The 18,116-nt window shown below is 35.9% G+C and overlaps 1 protein-coding gene across 1 annotated transcript in view; it reads right to left on the reverse strand.

The window, feature by feature from the left end:
• The window catches only part of SLC25A21 (solute carrier family 25 member 21), a 212,907-nt gene extending 196,818 nt beyond the window's left edge, over positions 1–16,089 (reverse strand). Inside the window, exon 1 of the mRNA XM_008924983.2 lies at positions 16,069–16,089. The gene's annotated coding sequence lies outside the window, so the exon portion shown is untranslated. The remainder of the gene's footprint in view (positions 1–16,068) is intronic.
• Between the last annotated feature and the right edge of the window lie 2,027 nt (positions 16,090–18,116).

Here is an 18,116-nt window from a genome sequence, read left to right on the forward strand (position 1 = left end):
TAAGTAAACAGCTAAGTGTTTTCCCTAATTTCCAGAAACAGCAGAAATACATTAAACCCAAAGGAAAAAAATACATCCCAGCAACTGATCTCTAGACCTTAGAAAGTTGCTTCAGAAGGCTCCGTTTTGTTTCCAAAAGCTACAATAAATAGGGAAAGAAAACACTTAAAAATTCCGTTCTTGCACTGCTATAAAATGCTACATCTCTATATGATGTAGTGGGCTATATTTCTAATGTTTAACTTTTAGCTGATAATATATATATGTATATATGTCTATAGGTACACATATATGCATACATACATATTTTATACATATATAGATATGCTAACGTCCATACATAACAATTTAAAATTATTCAGAATACCTTTTCCTTGCTGCCTTTCCAGATGTTTTTTTTTACTTAATGAAAGAAACAGAACAAGGATGAGAGAACAGTTTCAGAGAAACACAGAACACACTGACAAACACTGAAAAGATAAATAAATGTTTTCCTACTCACTGAATGAAATAAGATACCTGACATATGCCAATTACTCCCTCATGTTACCATTACGAAAATTTGATCCTTGACAAAAATAGATTTAAATTATATTTAAATCCCCTGGGGCCTTTTATCAACAGAAGAGAAAGCAAAGGAAAACAAAAAAATGTCCTCTTTCTGTGCTTCCTCTACATATGAGTTCATATTATTATTAGTTCATATTATTTTCTTCTCCCTTTTCTTCAGTCCCTACCTCCATATTCCCCTAGTCTTCTTTCTAAGGGAAGAAAAATTAAATTATTTATTAATCTCAGTGTTTGCCATGTTCAAGACATGTGCAAGACTATCGATCTTAAGCACAATTCATTACATTAAGACAAGTTTTAAATAACACAGATAGCTTTGTACAAGTACATGACAAACAGGATGAAAAAAATTGGACTTACAAAATTTTTACTGATGAGTTCTGTTCTTGACACAACTGTGTTTATATTTTCATATATGGAAACTAATTCTAAAAGCATAATTTAAGTACCCTTTTCAAAACACTGATGGTATTTATTAGCAGTCTTGATTATAAATTTTAGATGTTTTTAGCAGCAATGATGAGTAATTTCTACAGTTTCTCACTACACTCTCACAAATCAATTAGAAAACATCAGTTATTAATTTTATGGGTCTGGTATTTTTTCCCAATAACTACATTTTTTTGTGGAAAAAATGTGTTTTCCCTCTAGTGAGTATTTGGCAAATATGTGTTAAGTATTTCTAGCATTAATTAAAGTGGTTAATTTTTGTTTACTTCTCTACGTCCCAGTATCTACAACAATTTCAAAAAGAATGTACTCAGTTGGCAAGGGGCCTGTTTAACAGTTTTATACAGCACACCAAGGTATTTCACACATTTTGGGTGCATCGCAAAATGGTGACCTCTTTAAAGTGTCTGTTTGAAGAGGTGGGGTGAACACTTTTGAGAAAATAATTATTTAGAAATACATTCCCTATTAGACAATGAGAAATACTGTAAACGAATGTGTAAGTAAATTTTTAAAAGCAAAGAGATGTTTGCAAATGGTTATGAAATATTTCCACATGTGATATTTTTACAATAATGGTGACTATCAAATGTTATATTGCACATTAATTTTTATTACTGAATAAGATAATGGAGCCAAGAATATTGTAGAGTGTAAAGAACAGCCCAGTGCAGCTTATTTCCTGGCCAACTCTTCATGCCACAGATGTTGGGCAGCTATCCCAAACCATTCCACCTATTTACTGGTGCTCTAATTTTTTTCATATTAGAAGTCCTGTGTTTAGCTGTTTTTCTCAGTAGCATTAACCAAGCAGTTCATAAAATCTGTTTCTAAATGCAGCTGCAAATATCTAAGTGCTTTGTGAAGCCACTTGTTTCATGTTTCCCTTAAGACCACCATCTGCCATTAACAGAGACTAAATGGCCTGTGACTTAAGCGGGGAAAGTTGTTCAAAAGCCAACTAATATTTTGTTTCAGAAGGTACTTTTAAAACAAATATCTAATGTCAAGTTTAAATAAAGGTCTATAATTAACTATGTGGAGCCATCAGATCTTAAATACAAACACTGCCAGTACAGTGTCCTGCTAAAATTAAATTATAGTCTTCTAAAGACTGAATAGTCATAAACCTGTAGGTAGTATTAATAATGGACACCAATATAATTTCAACATGAAGGAAGCACAGGTCAGACCATCCAGCAAAGGTATATGCAATGCAACTGAAGACTTTTTTCAAGTTTGCAGGAGCCCAACACTAACATCAGTGGGCACACAGGGCTAAATTTGCACATGTGAACTGAAATTAACTGTCTTCCAATAGAATTTTATAAATAAAAACATTCAGGTTTAAAGTTGAATATCTCAGGTCAGCCCCAGACAGTGTATCTTACTGAAGCCAAAAGTGTCCAAAATGTGAAGGTTTGTAAAGTACTAAACTTTGCCATGGGTGTACAGCTGATCATTGTCCAGGTTTTTTTTACATAGGCCAGCGTATTTTTCAAGGCAGAGAGTACTTCACTGGCTAGGAGAAAGGCAGGAAATTTTTCTTTGGCAGGTTGATTTCTTTTTTTTTTTTTTTTAATTAGCAGATGTTTGAAGCTGCTCCAAGGTTTGGAATGTGGAAGAAATCCCAGTGGAGATAGATTAGTGGCAAAAAGCAGGTGAGGTGGTCAAAGGTGGATGTAAATACAATTTATCAGATGACTCTGCAGTTTGTCACATTGGTATCACCATTGCACATGTGGCATATATAAAAGCTTTGGCAACTGAGAATGAACATCATTCCTCTAGCCAGTGTAGAGTATTGCCAGTGTACATAGCAATGCAGGGATGTGCTACAAATAAATGAACCAAGAAAAATCCTAGAAAAAGTTACATCTTAGTTTACAAAAAATCTGCACTGTGTGTAGAAAGGATATGGGCAAGAGTTCTACTAAAAAACTCCAAAACCCCAAACTTATGCTAGCATCTACAAACTACAGTAAAAATACAAAGAAAGTAAGAAACATACGCAAAAAAACCCCAAGCCCCACTCCCCAAAAACCAACAAAACAAACTCAGGGTTCCCAGTGATAAATAGTCTACAGACAAGGGAAAGAGGGACCAAAGGAGCTTACAGTTCTAGTAAATGAAAGCCACTTGCCATGATTTGCCCTACCTGGAATGTCAGTAAGGTTGTCTTACCACAGAGGTCAACAGAAATAGAAACTATGGAAATATGACTAGGTCAGTAATGGAGTGCAGGTGATGCTTTGATTGAAAGGTCCTGCTGCTGCATGCAGGTTGGTGAATATCTGGCTTCAGAAAAGTACATAATTGAATCAACCTAAATTAAAGGAAGTAAAATGCAGTTTGCAGACACATCACAATTGCCCTGAGATGAAGATTTCAGATACACTGCGAGTTACAGAAATACTGATGGGACAACTACATGAATGGAAAGAAAATACAAATTTTCCCTTTGTTGGTATTCCATGCACCGCATTCTCAATGGTGCAATATATACCGATCTGTCCATAAAGCCATATTAATGGCAGTCAATAGCCACACATCTGCGAGCAGTTTAATAGAACCAGGGCTGCATAAACTTCAAACTGATTTAGGTTTGAGACAGTTTAGGCCCAGATACAGCCTTAATCCAGAAAACTGCACCGCTGCAGACTTCTGCCTCTTCTTCAGGCCAAGTGGCTTTACTTCCACTGTTGTGGTCACCAAAATTTTCTTTCATTGCTCCATTAAGCCCTCAGTGTAAATTCTTATGCTTAATTTACCTGTTTCCTGTGTGGCTTACTGTGGTTATTCCAACACTTCCTCTTCCCTATCCCAAGCTACCCTAGGTAATTAACAACTGATTATATATCAAAACATGATTGGTCCTGACAACAACAACAAAAAAGTTAACATAGTTGTATTTTTTCTGGGAATTGAACTGTCTCAAATCTTGAACCTAACGTCATAAATCTGCATGTTCTACTATGCTAGAAACACATGAAATGCTGAAATGCTAGAAATGACAATTTATGTTCAATTAACTCAGATAAGTTAAAAAGTGTAATATTGCCCTCAAAAACTAGACAAATTCAGAAAAGTAGGCAATACATACAGGAAACTAGTTATTTAAACTGAGGGTTCTTAAACTGCAGGTTCATGTAAGGAAGTTCCTCCAAACCAACACAGATGTCTGTAAGCCAACTTGTCAGACTCACTTTGCAGTCAGAGAAACAAGCACTGTTTTGCATGGTTTGACCCACCCTAAGAAAGATTGCTAAAGCAGGTCAGATGACAAATATCCTAAAGAGACTTACTTATATGTAAGGACTCCTAAGGGCAATTGAGAGAGCCCAGAACAACTAACACAGATAAAATAACCTGAGAGGAATTTGCTTGTGTGTTGCATATGCTATTTTCACCTGTATATATGCTCTCAGATTACACCACATGATCCTCTGTCATTTAGGGATGCAAAGGAATCTACATGCATGAAAATTTTGCAAAGGCAAAAACTGTTTAATTTCAATCAGTATATGAAAATCTCAGATCAAATGATCTGTAAGAAAATAAGATTACAGTTTCTGACACTGTAGTCTAATCAAGCAGATAAATAAAGATGGTGAAGTCAATGGTTTTCTCATACAATCAACCACTCAAAACCAGTGTTTGCTGTAATTCATGTACCTGCTTGCTCACCACAAAACTTGCACTGGAAATGCCAAAATGAGAAAACATTTCCTCCTCTTCCCCTCTCAAGCTCAGGATCTTACAGCTACAAAAAGGGAATTCGCTTGGTGTGAAGGGATATCAATACAGTGATGAATATTAATATAGTGGGACAAATATCAAGACCGTTGAGTTCCTTTGTCATTCTCAACAGTTGGTCTCCTCAGTCACTGAGGAATGACAATATCGTCATTTAGCACTGTTTTTAAAACTAAGACTGACTACTAATTGCATGCAATTCAACTAACTTGAAATCTGTCTCCCTTCAATCCCTATGCTGTTTTGATACACACATCCCTAAATACAGGATCGGTACTTGGGAACACTTCGCTTTATCTTGCTGGCACACCTTTGGCAAGTCTGTTTTTCAGAGGTGTCTTCTTAATAGAATCCCGTAAAATATTTAAGGCACAAGACCTTTAATAGGTTCCTTTAGAATCACAAATATAGACTGATTTATTTGCTTATTAAAGCCTCTGTTTCTTTACTGAAAGTAAAGAAACAATGAGCCAGCCACCCAAAATGAGCGTTTCACTGATTTAGTGCTTCAGAACAATTTCTTGATTTAAAACTACTTCTTAGGGCAACAAAAGAAAATCATTTTCTTTTGAGGAACTTGCACAAGATTAGCCTAATTTTTGCATTCTGTAAACAGACAATATTTAATCTGTTTAAAATTAAACTCTGAAGATCAACCAGATAGGCTTTTGAAGGGCTTAGACACTGTAAGTAGTTTAGCATTGTATTTGCAAGAGATATAGCCAGTTGTTTAGCCACACAGATATCATTTAGTCTATAACTTAAACAAGCATTGATAAAGGGGTTTTTTTATGAAAAGATGCTATCAGCAAAAAAACCACAGTATTTTGTACTACTTCAAAGCTTATTTATAATGTGTTTAGAAATATTCAGTGGAAACAGGAAAATAATGTCTTGATTTTCTAAACTTTACAACATCTGCTTTTACTTACTTGCAGCATTGTAAAGTTCTCCAGATTTCAAATGGGTAACTTTTCCTTTGTCTAGTCCCAAATTTGAAAGTGTTCACATTATTTCTTTTACACCACACAATTTTCCATTTTTCACTTAAGAACACAGTCATATGAACATCTCTGCATCCTTCTAACAGTGGTAAATACTAGTCAGCATAACTTAACATTCCATAAAAGCACATCACAAACCTGCTAGAAATTACTCTTCCTCAGAGGACTAGAATTCCTACATATTTATAATTTTCTAATATACATATGTAACTAAGTATTTTTAACTAGATATCATGCTGTTTATTTATATTACTGTCTCCCAGTCAGGTATAACCTGCAGAAAACACTATTTTCAATAAATGCATTTCTTTTCACTGGCTTGGCTTGTGAGAGTGACTCCAACCTTCTACAATCAAAGAGCTTCTCCCCCTTAACACTTTTTCTATCTATAAGAAAGGATTCAATCTAGTCTTTAAGATGTAAAAAAGGCATCTTTATCACTTTCAATGGTTTACTATGACATGTTGGAAGATGTACTATTATATATAGCTTTATTGATTCTCCTCCACTACGTAAAATTAAAACTGTGGGTGATTTAGTGAAAAGTGATAGAATCATAGAATCACAGAAGCATAGAATAGCCAAAGCCTACAAGCATGCTATCACATACTATTTGATAAATACACAGTAACATCATAAGTAACTTCCTCTACCTGCTTAGAGGTAGACAAGCTACTCCTGTTCATGAGTTACTTTTTAGCTGCACCTAGGGTAATAAGTTGGGTGCCTACTGCAGAACATTTTATGTGATGGTTTACCTTGGTCTACTGATCACTCAGATCAAGCCGATCAACTATTGTATAGTCTGGCTCCCATCTGGTCTCATACTCAGGTTTCCCTGCCATCAATCAATAGCACCTGGGGGAATAGCAGAAAGGAGAGCTGGAGAGAGGTGGAAAGCTGGGTCTCAGCCCACTGTTGGGATACCTGGCTGCAGGGTGAGGCAGAAGGCTTAGTTTGTGCTTGAGTTTTGGTGCAATATGAGATGAGGTCAGCCTCGGACATGCCCAGACCCCAGAGGTTGGAAATGCTTCCAGGTCTACTAGCTTAAACATAGCTTGTGTGTCTGACATGCAAAGCCAGTGAAGATAGAAAAAATCCCTGCAGAGTCCTGGAAAAAAAACCCAAACAAAAGCATGTTTGCTCTGTGCTGCGAACAGCTACATAGCAGTGATGCTTCTTTTCTAATTCCATAACAATAAAGGTTTAGTTTTAATTATAACTTTCCTCTTAAAACTGTTATTTTTCACACCTATATCTGGAACAGCCAGTGAAACATGGGGTTTGCCAGTGTCAGCATCGTACATGCAGAAATGTAGACTTTGTAACATATTTCCTTACAATGAAGGTAGAACTAGTCATCTAAGATCTGGCCACCTCAGGCTGAATTAAGGTATATTGAATCATTTTATATCGAATTCAAATCGGGATCCCAAATTCTCCCTTTCAACCAGAATTCAAAGGTTTACTCACACACTGGATTTCTTTAATCTCAACCAAACCTATTACATCTTTGGACCATTTTTAAACCCACTTTTGGCAAAACTTGTTTTCCAGTTTTATTTTACAAGTTTAACCACTGCCAAACAGTAGTTGATCTAGAAACATTTCTGCAAGGTTCTAGGCAGAATTTTTACACATATATGTACCAGTGGGTAGGTTTAATATTTTTGGTTGCATGGTTTACCAGATTAACATGGTACCAACTTACCTGAACACCAAAAATTTTAAAGGGAAGTCCTTGAGATGGGATCACTGGCACAATGATTCGAGAGCTAGGTTCACACAGCAATTTACACTCAGACCCTCAAGAAGCATTTTAGAGGGCTGCTCCCTTTTGGGTACAGTTATCTTCAGTGACTGTTAGGAGAGCCTCTGACCTCTGTTAAGGAAGATATGGGCAAGGAAATAAAAAATTTAGATTCTCAGGAATGTTTCATACTTTCTGCCCAAGAAATCTGACAACACACACTAGAATCTAGAGCTTGGTATATTACAGGCTACATAAGCAGATGAAGTTTGTTGTCTACTGCATCCTCTATATGTGATGTACTAAGATCCTCTATTGTCCACCTATCCATGCACTTTGGTTCTCCAACCCCTGAGATGACAGAGGGTACTTGCTGTCCTCATATAACTAAAAAAAAAATTCTTTGTTATCTTTTTCAGGGTGTCAAAATACTCAGGTGAAACTTCTTAAGCAGAGAAAACAGCTCATTGACTGAAATAGGCATTTCAGGTATCTTCCACTTTCTATAACATAGGTGTTGCCACCAACAGCACTGATTCTCCAGTTTTAACTGACTCAACACATGGCATACTGATTAGCCAGGACAGCAGTGACCTTTAAAAACTCATCCCTCTTTGATACTATTAATTAGCCTTCTTGTTCCCCAAGTAAGTTACAGGTATGAACTTATACCAGCAGGAATATAACTCAAAAGGCTTAAGGAATGCGGATAACTTGGGGTTTCATGAACATAAATCATCAAGCCTTAAGCTTAAGTGAGATTGACAAGCACATCTCAAAACTGTTAATGTTTCAACTTATGATGAGGCCTCCTTGTGCCATGCATTGCTAGGGGGTATGGCACCTGGAGCTGCCACTTCCTGGACCATAACCTCTGCTGACCATTGCAAAAAGTCCAGCTCCTTTTTTCCCCACATGCCCACATGAATCACTACCTACATTGGTCCATGCAGAGAAGAGTGAGGAAGGTGGGAGCTGAATAAAATTTAGCATCCAGCAGAACAGTGTAGACAGAAGCAGAAGGTAAGAGTTGGGAGGTAGAGAGTAAGATGTAGAGCACAGTTTATCTCGGCTTTGAAAAACTTTTAGTTCATTAAAGGATAGAATGGACAACAATAAGAAACTTCTCTACCAGACAATCTATGGAATACACATTTTAAAAACCCCATGATCTTCATGATGGACCTTGAATAATGCTCTAGGGTAGAAACAGACCAGTTTTTCTACCATATGGCCCTCCTAAAACTTTCATCTCCCACCTATCCCCAATGTCCCATTCTAACTGGCTGTATAAATGCTAAAACAGCAGAACAGCAGCTGAACTAGCAAGAGAAGTCAATGTCCAACTCGCAGTCCTCTGCATTTATTATTAGACAGGCCTCCGTAGTCAAATAAGCCATGTAAATGAATGAACGAACTGTGTCGTCTTTATCATTTGTTTGTTCATTGTGTTTAAGAAAGAGAATAACTGATCACTACTGTCACAAACTACTTGTGGCAGGTCAAGTTCAGTAATGTCAAGTGATAGTCCTTTTGGGGAAAATAAAATTCCCTGGATAGCAACAACTTTTTGATTTTGTGTTACTCGACTTATTTGTTGGTAAATATCAAAGCTCAGTTTTTTACTCAGAACAAGCATGGATTAAGCAACTGGTAGTTTGTTTTCCATGCGTGAGTTTGATAATTTTATAAATGTTACTTCTCTTATACTGGCATCACAACCAAAGCAACATTAGTAATTCAAACTCAGATTTGTATTTGAGGCTTCTCTCAGGTTAAACTCAAAAGTTTAAATTATGAGTAAACATTCTTCTGCCAAATCCGTTACTCTCTATTCCCTACCACCCCTAGGCAAGGGTAAAAGACAGAGTTAATTTTTAAAATTAAACAAACAAAATATTTGGTCCCTTAGTTTCACTTTCTTCTGGCATTGATATCTTGTGGGTACTGTATCAAGCCATGAAAAATAAATAAGGGAGTTGAACTTTTTGAATGCTGTCAGTGAACTTTTTTTCAGTTCAGGGAGATTAATAGGTCTTTTAATTTACAAATTCATAAGAATAGCATTATATTTGATTTAAATATTCTTTATATACTCATTGAAATCTTACTACTAGAAATAGAAATTAGTTCCTCATGACAGATGGGGTCAAGATTTGTTGTAATTAACTGAAAAATCACATTCAAACAGGCTTCAGACATCAACAGCTATTTACAGCAACTAGAATATACAAGCAAAAGAGCTGTGAGCTTGCAAACCACTGAACAAATGCTTGGAGTCCAGCATGTCAGATGGTCCACAGTACCCATTCATGCAAGTTAAAGACATGCACAAGTGATTTCCAGTACTAGGAACAAATAAATCAATCATTTCATTTTGCAATCAAACCAAATAAATTTCATATCATTCACAAATGTTTTGCACGACAGAAAAGATGGACTCATGTCTTGCTACTCCGTCAATTGTCTACATCAGATCTTCAGATCCAAGTTATATACTATTACAAGACTCAATGTTATATTTATTCTACACTTCCTATGCCTTGTAATAAATTTGTTACACAGTGCAACCATGCATCAACTGAAAACAGGAAAACAAGTCAGGAGTTCACAAAAAAAAGTTTGTCTTTTCTGTTCTTTTTTTTAGAGTGGCAAGCACAAGTTATAAAGTGCCTTATTAAAACAATGGAAATGTGAAAAAATGGAAACATAAAAAAAGAAGTAGGAAGTTCCCTATCAAGTTTTCTTCTTGCAGTGTGAGTCCAGACAAAGAATTTAACCTGCTGAACGTTTCCAATTATTTCCTCACGCTAAGAGAAGCATTGCTCAGTGCAGCAAGCTACAGTTCTCCTTTGCACAGTTATTTGTAGTGAAAATGTTTTTTAAAAGAACATTCGAAGTGACAATGTCAGCACGCACAATTTCCATTCCTTTTGTATGCTTTTCTAAATGTCAAATCAAAACATGGCAACGCGATTAAATACACTGGTAACCATACTTTTATTATAACTGCCTTATAAATCATGTTATAGCTAATTAATCTAATTAACAGTCCTATGTCCCAGATATGTTACAGGAAAAGACCAAATCAATCCAGCCTTGAAGAAACCACTAATATGTCTCAGACACCAATCCTGGATTTGTTGAATGTTCATTGAATATCGACCTGCTGTGAAAATATTACTATACCTGCTGCTTTTATGGGACTGGATTTTGCTTGCATTTTTCCCCTTAAAAAAACTTTAGGAACACAGAAGTTAAGGTCACAAACTAAAGATATTTTGCTAGTGGCTTAGCATTTCAAAGATAATTAACTAAGCTGAAATTCTTATAAGTTTTAAGATTCACAGGTTGCAAATTTAGTATTTTTCTGCTATGTATCTTTTTCATCTGTCCGAATCAAAACATTGCTACACAAATAAAACCACATTAAGTCCCTTGAAACTTGGGCTGAAAACCATTGCATTTTCAGAAGGTAAATAAAGAGCATGTTGAAGCAGAGCAGAGTTTCTAATGAGTTAATGTAAAAAAACCTCATGCAAAAGCAATCCGCATCAAAGCTAGCAGGCAATACCCTGACAGTCATCCATCAAACCAAAAGTCCCCTTAATAAATGCCAATTATAGGGCAAATATGCACAAATGCGGATAGCATAAGCCATGGGATCATTTCCTTCCAAGAAAATTAGTGACCAACAAAACACCCATGCAGCCTGCCCTACAGCAACACTCACTCCTGACCGGAATACTAACTACTATTATTATTTCATTCCTTTTTATTTTATTTTGTACTTCTGCAAGAATTCAGAGACACACAGAATTTTGTTTGGGGTTATACAAATTCCTTCACAATTTGTATAGAAGTCTAACATAACTTTTTAAAAGCCATGACATGCCTATAATGTATACAGAGTTTCTGACTTCCGCCGTAAGCGAGCCTTTTTCCTAACTTAATCATACTCAAATTTCACCCCTTTTAAAGATCCTGATTCAAAAATGTTCACTCATTCTCCACAGTCCACAAATTTATACCATCTTTTCCTGTGGTATTATATGTGCATAAATTAAAAAAGAATGGTCTTGTATAAGGACTGAAAACAGAACATTCCAAGTTCCCACCCCCCAAATCTAACTTCAATTTATCAAGGAAAATGTCTGATACAAAATATACATTCTTATAAAATGATTGTTTTGTGTATGGATAGGATGTTTCAAATTTGAGCAGAATTATGTTTCCCAAACCTAAAAACAATTACTTGTACAGCATGCTAAAGTCAAGCAAACAACATGAAAAGCTTCTCTCTTGTTACATTTGCCATACCTCTGATTCATTTCAGACCCTTTTGCTAACACCTTCTGCATATCACACCTGACCAATATTTTTTTCTCCCAAGAGCGGATTTTTTTAGATTTATTCTATCTGATATACATTACACGGAAAAGTAGCACATTTTGTCATATGCAGTGTCAGAGGTCTATACTTTGAGGTAACAGTTGAGGTCTAAGTTAGAAACATTATGCTAATAAAACAAAGTAGCTTTGCAAGAAATACTTAATACTACTATCATGACAGAGAGAATTAAGTTCTCATCTAAAAACACTCGCATTTGCTATATTCATAGAAGTGGACTAGAAAAATGCTACATTAGTCCTAGTTCAATGTCTTATTTAATTGACCTCTAAAGTGAGATCTTCCATCACACAGACTGGCCCGTGCTATATTCATTTATTTCCATCTTACCTAAAATTATGATGAATGGTTTGAGCTCCATTCAATTATTGAAAATGTGCAAAGAAACAGAAACAATGAAACTGGCAAAGTGCTCTGCATTCTTAGGAACAATTTAGGCTAATTAGCATCAACTTCTCCCCCATTCATCATACCCCTTTAGAAATATAAACAAACTGTCAGCTCTAACCTAACAAACAGATCACTGAGCTACTTAACACAAATTATTCTTACATGAAAAGCTCCTTCTCAGGCAATATTCTCCTCTAGGGCATCTGGGAAGTTGAGCTATTAAAATTGAAGACATATGTTTCAGTCAAACTTAACTCCCAGATTGTACTGATCGCTGTTGTGACAGTTTTCCATCAGCATGCTGCTGCTGGCAAAGTACTACGTATTTTAAACAAAGCAATGCAACAACAGACTTCAATGATGCATGTTCATTTAGTATAATATCAATACCACCCAATTAGCACCCTGCACCTAGAAGTGGAGCTACTTAAAATTATTGCTTAGGTACAACTCGAATCTCAGATTTCATTTGGGGTTTCTTTTAGAATTACAAGTTCTCTATGTTCCTGCGAGCTTGCAGAAGGCAGCAGCTATGACACTGTCAGCTATGACAATAGTTTAAATCAAGCTGCAGAGGCAATGCTCTGAAGAGGCCATAGAGGGGAGCACTGCTGTCACTCCTGGGTTCTAACTCAAACTTCTCCATAAACACCACAAATAAAAGGACAGCTAAAGGAAAACTGGGTTTCCAGAGCTGAATACTCCCTGAACACTGCAATCCATGTGCTACTTTGAAAGCCAAAATGAAACTGAAATACTTTCTTCCCTTTCTCCAAAATGCAAAACTAAATTTGTCCCCTACTCCATACCTGACTAAGAGATTTTTGTGCTAAAGGTAAGACTTTTTCATCACTGCTAGAATAGTTCACTATCTGGTAAAAGGAAGAAATAAATACTGGCCTGGAGCTCCCTGTCTTCACAGGTATTTGAGATTTTGTGCATACGTAAGAATAACTTGGATCAAGGGTTGGACTTGATGATCTCAGAGGTCTTTTCCAACCTGCTTGATTCTATGATTCTATGATTCTATAAGCCTTTTCCAGTAAGAATTGCAAAATTGGAGAATATCTTCTAATATTTTTCAGAACAAATATAATTTGGAAACTCCAGAGATATTGGAAATAATCACTGTTGAGGAACTCTTTCATGAGTTAGGCTTTTCTTTTAAATCTATAAAAAAATTCTTACTTACTGTCTTGGTTCCCTTTAAACTGCAAAATATACAATTGGAACTTTGTGAATGAAAAGATTAAGACTTTCCCATCCTTTGTCCTTCGATTTTCTCTCATTTCGCTGCTTTGCTATTTTATGCAGAGTCTAAATTGGTCTTGCCAGAAACACTTGTAGTACATGTCATAGCTTGCCTTTTTCTTTTTTTTTGGTCCTCTTTCTTTTGAGAAAGGCAATGAAACCGAACAGTATCGGTTTTGTTGCCTGTTTGCACAAAAATGTGTAGCCTGAATTTAATTTTATTTCATCTTTGGGTGAGAGGAGGAAGGAGGATCATCCTTTAACTTCCTGAGTTGGCCCTTACTGCTGGTGGCACACACAGTTGCTTTTTCCCCCTGGATACAGACCTGCCGGGGCCTGGAGGTATATAATATGGATGTGAGGAAGAACAATTAGATATAAGGTCCCCAAACACTTTCATAGTGATACATTTTCTACCAGCAACAGAGATACACTTTCTGAATGAATATAGAGCAAGTGTGTGTGTCTCCTTGCTTCTGAAGAAAAGGATCTTGCATTATGACAGCCACCTCGAAAAGTGTCCTACACATTAGTGCTGACCAGAAAGCCTGATCCTAGAAGGATTAGGCAAAAAGATTGGTGAGACTTGAAAGTGAGCACCCAGACAATGGCTCTTGCCCATCTTCTCCAAAATTATCTCCCAGTTGTGGGCTTGATTCACTCAGAGAACTGGTGATGTAGTTCATGTTTATCAAGAGAGAATGAAGAGAGGTTTTACAGTGAACAGACTAAAAACCTGCTTCAGTCATCATGAACATGAATTGACACTTAACAGTAACAAATAAGATTTTAAGCAAGACAGAAGCACTTGAGTCTGAAGTAAAGAGATACAAGTCACACAGCATGGGAACAATACTTAAACCCATGTTTGTAGATTAGACTGCTTAACAGCTAACTTCAGATGTAAGAAGAAACAAGATTAAAAAAAATTCATGGGAATCTCAGAGGGCTGAAGTGAAAGAAATTTAGAACACTTTCATTTGCTCACAGTAGAAGACAAAAAAAATGCCAGAAAAAAATCTGAAGGGTGAGCTCACGCAAACCAGGGATTTAGGATTCAAGACAAGGGTGAATTCTGACAAATCTAGAAGGATGGAGTACTGCTTCAGCAACTTTGGTAGGAATAGGATATTAAAAAATTTTGGGCTAGAGGAACAAGAAGTGTAAGACAGAGGCTGGTTTAAGGTGATTTATTCTTAATTATTCTTCAGCTAACTAACAACAGAAGTACCACAATCTCATCAAATATATCAGCCCAAAGAAAGTATATATTAATGAAAACTGACCTCTAACTTACAGCACTTAAGTATAGCATTTTATGATTGTACTCAGGTCCTATACCTTTCTGGTGTTGTTTGCAACATCCACTTCAAGAAAACATGAATGACTGCTCTAGAAACAGGGGCATGAAATTAGATTCAAAGGGACAGAGCAGCACTGAATGCTTCTTGGGTATTAGAATAGGAACTGGAGGTACACTACAGACACAGCAAGGAGAATGTGCCTGCAAGAGCTGGTAGTTTTCCCTGGGTTATGAAAAAGGATTTTCTTAGTTGGGTTTTTTTTTGTTTAGGACAATCTCAAAGGGGGTCAACCACCAGGTCTTTTTGCTACATTACTGAAAAGAACAAATGGGATATGGCTATGCTACCTAAATATGGAGTTGCATATTTCAGTTGGCCTATTTTTTTTTCTTGGGTCAGCCATTCAAAAAGACATTTTCCATAAATGCATCTAAAGAGCATCTAACAAACATGAATACACAGATTTCATCTCAGTTTCAATTGCTGTCTCAACAGCTACAAAACTAATTTTTAAGAAGCTATATGCATGTGAACATGACTGCCTTAGAGACAAATAAAATTAATATTAATCCACATCTGTGGAAATTACTTCCAAACTGGCATCAGACTTTCACTGAGCTACATTGAAGGCCAGAGAAAGCTGAACACTGTATTTTTACCATTATGTTATATAGATCAAATGTGCAACATTCAAGGGCCAGTTTATTATTTACACTGCATTACTCTCACATGGTTGCTATTTAATTTTTTTTCTTACATTTTCAGGTGTTTTCTGTTGTTTCAGAGATGTTTTCTTCCTGGCTGCAGTGTCTTTTTAAGGCACAGCATCAAGTGAAGCAGACAGGAAATAAGGGTTGTTGCTCTCCAGAGGATGATTAAGCAAGTCAGCCCAAATTCCCCAAAGTTCCCACAAACAGGCTCTTATGTAACAACATATGTTTTCAAAGATCTTTTCTCTGAGCAGTGAAGACTATTCATGGGAAAAATAGAAGCTAGCTTTATAATAAGCACTGTGGAGCATGAAATAACTATAAAATAAAGAGCACTATAAATGAAGTAACTTATTAGATACCAAAAATGCTACAGAAAATTATTCTGATTTACATTTCTCAAAAATTATTCTTGGTCCTGCAATCTCTTGCTTATGCAAACAAAGCATATTCCATGTTCCTTAGATCATTACCTGTAATGCTCTGGGATAAGTCCAGATGATGGTTTTAATGCAAGTAGTCCAAATGTCTTCAGTAGACTGTTTCTGTGAAAAAAAGGAGGATCCATCTTTTTCCTCTCGCTTATGCCCAGAGCAGAATTTCTTTTAACTTGAGAAAAGGTTTTTTTAAAAAATTCCTTAACATTTACCTTGCATTAGACCGCCCCAGAATAGATCATCATTAGATTATTCAGTACAGCTGTGGATTGGTTAAAGCCATTCAGTATTGCATACTTTTCATTCTTTGAAAAATATACACACATTATAAAACACTAGGAATTTTTTCCTTCTCTTTAATTTTAAAGAAAATTGAGACATTTTATTACAAGAATTTTAAGTATATAGAAGTCATTATTTACATTCAAGTGAGAAAAAATATTTGACTAGCTAGCATTAGACATGAGGACAGTCTACTATATAGTTTGATTTTTCTAGCAATAAATATAAATCTTGGGACACAAACATCAAAAAAGTTGACAAACAACACAGCAAAATGTATGAAGTTTTCAAGTTACTTACAATTTCACTGCCAATTTACAAAGATTTGATATTGCAAAGGTAGAAAAGTCAGGTCAACCAAAAATAGCAAAGTTAACTATGTTCTCACAAACTAGAAGCTCAAGCTGTGTTCCAGCAGAACATCTTGTATGCTCTGAAGCAGCAGCAAGACTAATTCCTATGAACCACATTATGCATTTTATTTTCACACTATAAAACTTAGTATTAAACACATTGCCCAGATGTACAAAATCACACACAGCTTATCCTGTTATTCCTAAAATCTACAACTTAACTTTTCATGTGAAAAGAACATTTAATCACAAAAGGACTGGATCCTCTGAACTTTTTCTCTGACATTGCTGCCATATACTGATTTTAAAAGCCCTTTTTCACCTGTTGACCTAAGACATGGAAGAGCCATATAACACAAGTACTCCCAAACAAATCCGTTGTTTTTACCCTTGCAAAACCTATATGGTCCCCACTGAGAAGTTCAGTTTATCTCTTGTCTGTCTCACAATGGCACCAAAGTGAAAAAATAGAGTTAAAATCCAATGGCAATTTGCCATCATCTCATGCCCATATGCCCCATCTTTTCAATATTCAAATATCTTGAATGAATATACTTTTAATAATTTACTATTCCTGCTTAGCTGGTGCTTTGTTGTATTGGTTGCTTGCATGGTTAAGAGTGGGAATTCACATTGTAGAGTAGCTTAGTCATAGAAACTAAACTAGAAGTGACCTAACAGGTAATTTTTCTGGTTGAACAGTATCATTCTAGTCTAGTCTATTCTAGTCAACTTCTAATAAGCTGTTAAAGGAGCCAGGTGATAAAGACTTTTCAACACTTCCTTCTTTCACAGTTTGTTGATGTCACTGCTTGAAACCGATACCAATAGTCATTCTTTCAAGCATGGTGTTTCATTTTCTACTCCTCTTCCTACATGTTTTTTATTTTCACTCCACAACCAACTGCTATTAATTACCAAAAAATGGCCAAAACAAGCGTGATGAGGATTATCAAAACAACAGATATTAAAAGGTACTATATCAATTTCACTCTCCTTTAAAAATTAGAGCAAAATAAAAAATAGTAAACTTTTGAATCACAAGAGCAGAAGCCAACTATTGTTATATCACACTATTTTGGGTATGATTTTGATCTCAGTTCTTACTCTTAAGTGACTTCAAGAAAGTTACACAGTGAAACTCTGAAGTGAGAAATGCAGCGAACAAGCTGCAATTATGTTGGTCTGAGCTGCTCCTAATTACGAGACAAGTCCACAAAGGCTAGAATTATATCTGCAAAATATTTAAAAGAATTAATTGTATTCTAACATCTTTAAATATGAAAAAGGAAAAGAAAACAGGACTTAGAACAGGCCTAGTGAGGAAAACTGAGGAGGCAACTGCTACTGAGTTAAAAACAAAGCTTTAAAGATATATAAATGCTGGAAGAAAAAAAAATGCCAACCCTTGGGACAATAGGTCTAAAGATATGGCAAGAGAGACTGCTT

Source organism: Manacus vitellinus, unplaced genomic scaffold (genome assembly GCF_001715985.3).
Source record: "Manacus vitellinus isolate BGI_N305 unplaced genomic scaffold, ASM171598v3 scaffold_6_pilon, whole genome shotgun sequence".
Classification (NCBI taxonomy): domain Eukaryota; kingdom Metazoa; phylum Chordata; class Aves; order Passeriformes; family Pipridae; genus Manacus; species Manacus vitellinus.